Below are 9,390 nucleotides of genomic sequence, written 5' to 3'. Positions count from 1 at the left end.
GTCTGGATCTTGAGTTATCAGAGAAATAAGCTGAGCTAACGTTAGCAGCTGCTATTGTTTGGATGTGAAAGACCCCTAGTGGCAGAAAATACATATCATATTTCTTTTTACAGTTAGCATTACTGCAATGATGTTACATGTATATCTTGTGTAGTTTTTATCATTGTTTATTGTACATCATCATTAAAGGACGACTGTGGTACAAAGTTCACCAAATGAGCCAGAGGTCCCCTTTTTGATAGGTAGACATCACGGAAGGATGGAAGTCCACACTTGGTAATTTCTTTTAAAGAAAAGCACATTTGCAATAATATTATGGTACTAGACCTTAAAGGTAACATTATTGTTATATTTTTGTTGTTTTAACCTTTTAAAAAAACATATTAGTCCACACTTGGCCTTATAGACTCCATACTCCACTGTTGGTGATGTAGGACTGTATATGTGTGTGTGGTCTAATTGGATTTGGTGTATTGACCTGGTTTCTGTGGTGTAAAGGTTTTACTTTTGACCTGTTAACCTCGAGAGAACCAACCCACCTGCTGACAGTAACAATGATCTAATCTGAGCTTCTGACTTGAGACTCAGAGCCGTCAGAGAGACAGAATAAACCTTTATCACCCTGTAAAGCACGTCAATAACGTCTATTAAAAACACTGAAAATACTAACCTTAAAGTCCAGATGAAATTAAAAATATCTTTTAAATCCTTTCAGATTACACCAGTCATACTGTACCCCTATTTAACAATGTACGCCAGAAATGACAAAAACTCTTTCAACAACCTTTTGTACAAAAACTTTATTTATTATTAATTATCTTATTATTTATTATCACCGTACAAACACACAACTTTATCAGTGATTTTGGTAAAACTGGATCATATTTTGTGGAGAGAATATCTTCTGGTTTTCCCTAACAGGCCAGTTCGACAACGGCAGTACTGATTACAGCGGTTATTTACAGTGTTTCCTGATGCGCCTCATGCTGAAAAGTAGCTAATTGCTGCCAGTGGTAATGTTAGCTACCATTAGCTCGTGCAGCTGCCAGGATCCACCTCAGTCCTTTATTCCCTGCAGTCAAACTATCCTCTGTCAGCATCAGATGCTGCTCTCCAGTCCCGGTCTGGACCTGCCTGCTCACTGGGACTCCCAGTCCACCAGGAGTCCTCTAATGGATCCACTACAAGCTGCTGGACTGAGGGGGACGTAGCACACAGCCGCTATGCACTACAGCGACAGGTATCGAACTGTTCTCTGGTTCTGGTTCTGGTTCATTGGACTATACTTATATAATTGGGAATACCAAGCTCAAACTGCTGTCAAACCAGCTGCTGTGAAAAAGGTGCATTGGATCTGTTGGCGAGGAAGTATTACCCTCCGTACTTTGGAGCGCCGCCAGCAGATGACATCACAGCCGATCAACCAACCACTAAGCTCCCAGAGGCTGTCACTTACTCACTCTCGGCTCAGCACATGATCCACCTGTCACTGTAAACCCCGGGACGAGGCTCAACGCTCCCATTGAGCCTCCTCCTTCTCTCCCTCTTTCTCCCTCTTGTTCCTCCGTCTCTCCTTCCTTTGGATTCATACTTTAAGTTTTCTGTTTAAAGATTTCAAGCGGCCATCTTGAATCCACCTTTTACGGTTAAACAAGGGAAGAAGACGGAGAAATATAGAGGAGGAGGGTGAGTTTTTACACTGAGACTCACCCTAAGACTCCTGAGATCAGAGACAGACGGGGAGGCAGCGACTGTCTGTTGTGGTTCCTCTGCACACCGAGTCAGCTGCACAGGTGAGCACTGATTCACTGAAATACACCTGCTTTAAAAACATGCTTGGTAGAGAAAGAGATAATCTAGCAGCGGTCCTGATCTGAATTAACAGCTAACAGCTCTGATATTATGTTTCAATGTAGTGTGAACACTGATGGTGATATTCAGTCTGATTTAAGGTTCAGCAGCGTTGAGTGTAAAACTGTGAGATAACAGAAGAGTGAAAAGATGATTGACAATGTGTTTTTAACCTTTTACTGTTACTCCTGTTGATGCACTGCTACTAGTAAGAGTTACACCAACATTAAATGTATGTATTGATGGATTAGACTTTAGTCATTGTAGTTATTTACAAAAATAACATCCTGTCGTAGAAACACAACTGAAACCTTAAAAATATGGTGTCTACAAATCCTAAAAACACTCATTTCCAAATTGACTGAATGTGTACGGGAGCCCTGAAATAGAAATAAATAGTTTTTAATATGTTTTTAATTTAGTTTAATCTGTTTTCACAAATTAAAAAAGAACATTATAAACTATAATTATGGTCAAACCTTTTCTTTGACTTAACTTTCAGGGTCTAATGGTGAATAGAATAGTAAAGGTGGATAAGTAGGATGCCTGCAACAAGTCCTTCAAACTACAACAAACGTGTTTCTGAGTCTACTGTTTAGAGCAGTGGGTCCCAACCTGAGGGTCAGGACCCCCACTATGGGTCAGCTAAAGCTTCATGGGGGGTCGTGAGGCCTTCTTGATCCACAGTAGGTCGATATCTCAGTGTTTACTTCATTTTTTTTGACTTTTTTTTAATGTTTGGACTATTATTTTTATAATTTTGGGCTTTTATTGCCTTTATTGATAGTGACAGCTGGAGACAGACAGGACAGGGGGGCAGAGAGAGAGAGGAATGACACGCAGCAAAGGACCAGGTTGGATTTGAACCCTGGGCCACTGCAGCAAGGACTCAGCCTCGGTACATGGGTCGCCAGCTCTACCCACTACGCTAACTGGGCACCCAAGTTTGGATTATTATTTAAGTTTATTCAAATATTTAATATTCAAATATCTTCATTTGGAGGATTTTCCAAGCATTTATTGATCTATGTGATAAGATATATTCCTGCCCTCCGTCTCCTCGGCACCCTGTGGACAACATCAGCAGTGATCTGCTCCTGCCAATAAATACTTCTGTTATATGACAGACTGTGGTGAAGGTTTGGGTAAGTTTAGGCACAGAAACAACTTGGTCAGGTTTAGAGATCTGCCTAGCATAGCTAACATACATTACCGGAAAAGCTAACTTTAGCAGTGGATTAAACTAGCTAAACAACTGCCTCTCCACAGAGCTCGTACCCTGTCTGACTGCTTTCCTGTTGGGATCGTGGTGTGTTTTCAATATGGAGTTTGTGGAAGAGTTCAATATCTTCCATCACTCTCTGCTGCCATAGCAACCGAGGTCAAAGTTTAAAGTATTTGAACAATGATTGGTTGCAGTTTCTGAGCGGTGCGTCTCCGTCCCCGCTCTCCCCACAGGAAAACAAAACCACATGACTTCAAACCAGATATCATGTTAGTGGATGAGAGCGCAACAAAAAAATGAACGCAATCTTTTTGAGTTATGCAAACTTCTAATGAAATTAGGTTCAACAAATGTACATTGAGCAGCATAAACACTAGTTTTTAAGTTGATTAGGGTCATGAAAATCAACCTGTTCCAACTAGTTTTGTCACATTATTAATGTCCACACAATTCAATAAGGTTGAATGGGATGGCCAGATAGCAAAGAACACAAAGTTTACACAAATTCAAACACAAATTCACTAACCAAACCAAAACTAATGCTACATTCAGCCTTGACCTCTGAACCCATCCTCACTATTCCTGAGTGAATCTATTGTTGTAGAACAGCATCCTGTGAGACAGGAAGACGGGAAAAGGAACTTTAAGCTTTTGTTTTGTACTGTAATTAAATTAAGGGAGAGAGTTGGAGGAGGTTGTGAGGACGGAGATTGTGAGGACAGGGGGTTGGGGGGATGGGCAGCTTTATACTGTATTCATTTGTGGACATATTTTCAGTCAGTTAAACATTTGAACAGAAACAAACATGGAGTCTTAATTCAGGACAGGAAAACAATGCATATAAATTATATCAAAGTTATAAATTGTGTCATATATATTCTTACACCAGCCTAAATAATGATGTGCTGTCTAGTGATGTAGATTAGCTACATCAATCATTCAGAAGTGTCTCTCATACAGTATTATTGCTCTCTGCTGGTTGGAGGAGTTAAATATAAAATATCTATATTTATGATAATAAAATATATGATTGGTTAGCGGGCGTAGTTCGGTAGAAAGAAAACAGTCCCTCTGTGAAACAACAAGGTGTGTGGATTATCTATCTTGATGAGAGGAAACACTGAAACAGAACCAGGTTATAGTGAGCTCATTAACATTCACACACACACACACACACACACACACACAACACATTTCATACAGCAGAACTTCCTGTAAAGATCATCAGTCTTTAAAGTTGTGTTTGTTCCACGGCTCATCCAATTATCTCAAACATCATCAGCTCCCGGCCACCGCCAGTCCTCGTTAAGCGTTAATTAACTGACATATACAGACGCTGGTAGATCCCCGTGATTGACTTTATTAACATGATCGGCCATTTTGATCCTCTTACAGAAAACGCACCAAATGCCGACTGTGAAGGGTAAGAAGAAGAAGTTGAAGAAGGAGGTGACGGAGGCGAGGAGCAGGGCGAAGGTGAGAGTGACTGAGTCTGTGAGCTGCAGCTCGCTGTCTCTTCCTCTTTATTCATACCCTGTTGTTGTTGTTGTTGTTGTTGTTGTTGTTGTTCTGCAGCGGTCTGGAGGTGGGGAGATGGAAGGAAGTGGACCAACAGGAAGCACTCTGAAAGCAGGGGACCCTTGACCCCAGAGCCGCAGGATCCCAGCACCACAGAAGAAGAGAAGAAGAAGAAGGCGGCCTACTATCGGTAGAACACCTGTCTTAAGCCCGCCCTTTTATGGCAGAATTATACCTTTATCCTACATAAATCAGTTCCAAGCGCCAGATAACTGTGTATGTGAGGCTCAGAAGCCTCCAGTGGGGGGCGCCCCAGTGAAGCCAGTGACCCCCACAGTCACACACTACAAACGCTAAGACAGCACCATCATCCTCCCTCTTCCCTCTTCCTCTTCCTCCTCAGTAAACACAAACCAATGCTAGCTGCTAACACTGTGATATTAATATTTATCTTCATTCTTTATTTCTCTTTTAATGAAACATTAACCCTTAATGCCCTTTTAAATTATTATACCTGAAAATATATAAATATAAATATTATAAAATAATACTGTGCATTGAGTGTGAGAGGAAATGTTGATGGTTTGTTAATAACTGAGTCCGTCGAGAGAAAATTATAATCTAACAACAGATGAATATTGATATTTGAGACACATTGAGTCAGAACAGTTCAGAAACCAGACGTCTTCCGTCAGATAGGATGTTGAGCACGCGACATGCCGAATTGGTAACATGGACGAGTCTGCGGTGGACGGAGGAGAGACAACTGTTGCTGTGACCAGAAAGACGAAAGAGGAAGAGGTGAGTGACCTGATGATGGAGGAGTCAGGGATCTATAAAATGACACAGCTGTATTCCAGTCTGTATCTCACACTGCAGGAAAGGCGGAAGGCGACGGAGCACTACAGCAACGACCTCGGGCCGAAGACGACGACATCGTCACAGACGCCAGGTCGCCAATCCGCAACGCTCGCTGTTCTCCGCCCCGCACGACACAGGCCAGCCAGTCGCAAAGTCTTCCGTGGAGAGAAACAGTGAGTTCAGTGAACGCCACCACGGTTATTGATGACAGTACAGCCAATCAGACCAGAGCCAATCAGACAGAGCCAATCAGACAGAGCACAATCAGACAGCCAATCAGACAGAGCCAATCAGACAGAGCCAATCAGACAAGCAATCAGACAGCCAATCAGACAGAGCCCAATCAGACAGAGCCCATACAGAAGACAGTCAAGACAGAAGCTAACATTAATACTTACAGCAAGAGCAGCACCAGACTGCCTTCTTTAATCTCCAGCAGCAGAATTTGTGTCTATATGGGTACTGACAGCTGACCCTGTGTGTGCGTGTGTGTGTGTGTGTGTGCAGGGCGTTTCCAGCAGAGCGAGTTGAGCACCTCGACACTCAGAACTGATGGACGACTACATGGACCGCCAGACAGATCTGGCCACCAGAGACGTTGCTTTGAGGGTCCACAGTAGCTTCAGGTCTGCACACACACACCACACACACACACACACACACCACATTTATAGTGGAATATTAAGTTGAGCTAGCTTTACAGTGTTTTACAGTGTAGAGTACCTTTCAGCTTGGTTACAGCAATCAGGAAGCCCAGTGTTGTTTATGAGCGTGTATATATTATTATATAATATAAATATATATATATATGTATAATATTAAACAACCTGCTGTCCTGTGCTGTCTGCGTCCGTCTGCAGGGTGATCGGTCTCTTCTTCTTCAGCGGTTTCCTGCCGGCTACGCGTGTGGAACATCCATCGTCGTGTACGTGCTGGCGGGCGAGCAGATGACCACGCTCTGCCCAACCTTGCCTGCAGCAGTATCACCTGCTGGCGTACCCGGCCCAGTCCCTGCTATTACTGACTGCTCGCCTCCAGCACCGTGTCCGCGTTTCGACAGGTTAACACACAGAATCAGTGCTTTATTAAATTAGGACCGAGCCAGCGCCAGCTGGAGGTCCCTATTGAAACCTGCGTATGTTTCTTCTTTCTTCTTACCTATTATTAGTATTTTTAGCGACTTTGACTGCGTTTTTGGCCCCCCTGATACATATACGAAACTCCAATTTTATGATTGGCAAAAGTGGTCAGGCCTGGTGAAAAAATTCGATTATTCTTTGTGTCCTTTTGGTCAGCCAACTAGGTTGGCGCTACTATCATGAAAAGTGCGTTTAGGCTAATAACTTCTCACAAGTTTGTCGCACATTCATAAACCTTTATATCCACGCGTTCGTGATGGAGGTTGAATCTTCCCATATAAAGCACGCCCAATTCTGCCCTAAAATTGTTTTTCGTTAGAGCGCCAAAATGTCCAAAAACTACTTTTTCGTGTCCTCCCTATAGCTTTGTCGGTTCGCACAAAGTTTTTCACGTAGCATCCTGGGGACGTTCCTGGCAAATAAATCATTGGAAGAATTTCATATTCAAAAAATGAGCACGCTGATAAATTAGCACTTCCTGTCGATTTTACGTCAAAAAAGGAAGTGGACCATTTCTCGCACATTGGTATTCCGATTGACACCAAGTTTTGGTCCATAGTTCCCCATGTCTTCCTTAGAAGTTTATATCTCTGCATCGGCATGGTGTGATTTAAATGAAACTTGGTACGATGCTTGCCATGGCCCCCTGGGCATCACTAATAAATTCAATTCCAATTCAATTTGTATTTGTATAGCGCGCCAATTCAATAACAGAAGTTAATATCAGGACACTTTTCAAATAGAAGCAGGTCTAGACCGAAATCCCTTAACATTTACAGAAGACCCAATCAGTACCACATGAGGCAACACTTGGCGACGGGGGCCAAGGGAATAAAACTGCCTTTTAACGGGCAGAAACCTCGACAGTCCCTTTCGGCTCTAGGTGGGTGGTCATCTGGTTTCCTTGACCAGTTGGGGGAGAAGAGAGAGAGAGAGAGAGACAGAGAAGAGAGAGAGAGAGAGAGAGAGAGACAGAGAGAGAAAAGAGAGGACAAGAGACAAAAAAGCTGTCCAACAAACAGAAGCAACAACTACATTAACAAGTAATGATCGATGACTGATCATGAAAAAGACGGGGTGACGACGGCGACAGCAGCAACGACAGGGGACAGCGAGCACGACAACAGCAACCGCAGCAACAACAATAGTCAACACAACTAATAATAATAACGATAATATCAGTGATATTAGCAAATGGCAGTCTAGCAGGACCATGGCAAGAGGCTCCAACCAGGATCCATGAGAAGCTGCAGGACATAAAGCACAAGTAACTCCGGGGAAAGAAGTGAAGTTAGTAACAGCATTAATGGGACATGAATGAGTGCAGAAAGAGAGAGAGAGAAGAGAGGAGCTCAGTGCACCGATTGGGATCCCCCGATAGTCTAGGCCTTTTAGCGCATGCATAACTAAGGATGGTTCAGGACTCACCTGATCAGCCTTACTATAAGCTTATCAAAGAGAAATGTCTTAAGCCTACTCTCCTCTCCTCCTCAGTAAAACAAACCAATGCTAGCTGACTAACACTGTGATATTAATATTTATCTTCATTCTTTATTTCTTCTTTTATGAAACATTAACCCTTAATGCCCTTTTAAATTATTATACCTGAAAATATATAAATATAAATATTATAAAAAATACTGTGCATTGAGTGTGAAGGAAATGTTGATGGTTTGTTAATAACTGGAGTCCGTCGGAGAGAATTATTAATCTAACAACAGATGAATATTGATATTTGAGACACATTGAGTCAGAACAGTTCAGAAACCAGACGTCTTCCGTCAGATAGGATGTTGGCACGCGACATGCCGAATTGGTAACATGGACGGAGTCTGCGGTTGGACGGAGGAGGAGACAACTGTTGCTGTGACCAGAAAGACGGAAGAGGAAGAGTGAGTGACCTGATGATGGAGGAGTCAGAGGATCTATAAATGACACAGCTGTATTCCAGTTCTTTATCTCACACTGCAGGAAAGGCGGAAGGCGACGGAGCACTACAGGCAACGACTCGGGACCGAAGACGACGACATCGGTCACAGACCCAGTCGCCAATCCCGCAACGCTCGCTGTTTACACACACACACACACATTTCATACAGCAGAACTTCCTGTAAAGATCATCAGTCTTTAAAGTTGTGTTTGTTCCACGGCTCATCCAATTATCTCAAACATCATCAGCTCCCGGCCACCGCCAGATCCTCGTTAAGCGTTAATTAACTGACCATACAGACGCTGGTAGATCCCCGTAATTGACTTTATTCACATGACGGCCATTTTGATCCTCTTACAGAGAAACGCCACCATGCCGACTGTGAAGAGTAAGAAGAAGAAGTTGAAGAAGGAGGTGACGGAGGGCGAGGAGCAGGGCGAAGGTGAGAGCTGACTGAGTCTGGAGCTGCAGCTCGCTGTCTCTTCCTCTTTATTCTACCCTGTTGTTGTTGTTGTTGTTGTTGTTGTTGTTCTGCAGGCGGTCTGGAGGTGGAGATGGGAGGAAGTGGACCCAACAAGGAAGCATCTGACAGCAGGGACCCTTGACCCCAGAGCCGGCAGGACCCAGCACCACAGAAGAAAGAAGAAGAAGAAGGCGGCCTACTATCGTAGAACACCTGCTTAAGCCCCGCCCCTTTTATGCAGAATTATACCTTATCTACATAAATCAGTCCCAAGCGCCAGATACTGTGTATGTGAGGCTCCAGAAGCTCCAGTGGGGGGGCGCCAGTGAGCCAGTCGACCCCCCCACAGTCACACACTACAAACGCTAAGACAGCACCATCATCCTCCTCTTCCTCTTCCTCT

General features: G+C 43.4%; 1 pseudogene; it reads left to right on the top strand.

The window, feature by feature from the left end:
• The first annotated feature begins 5,326 nt into the window (after positions 1 to 5,326).
• LOC118339043 overlaps positions 5,327 to 9,390 on the top strand; it is a 5,408-nt pseudogene continuing 1,344 nt past the window's right edge.

Source organism: Morone saxatilis, unplaced genomic scaffold, assembly GCF_004916995.1.
Source record: "Morone saxatilis isolate NCDOM2014 unplaced genomic scaffold, NCSU_SB_2.0 Contig5, whole genome shotgun sequence".
NCBI lineage: Eukaryota > Metazoa > Chordata > Actinopteri > Moronidae > Morone > Morone saxatilis.
This window is presented reverse-complemented; position numbering and strand designations above follow the sequence as displayed.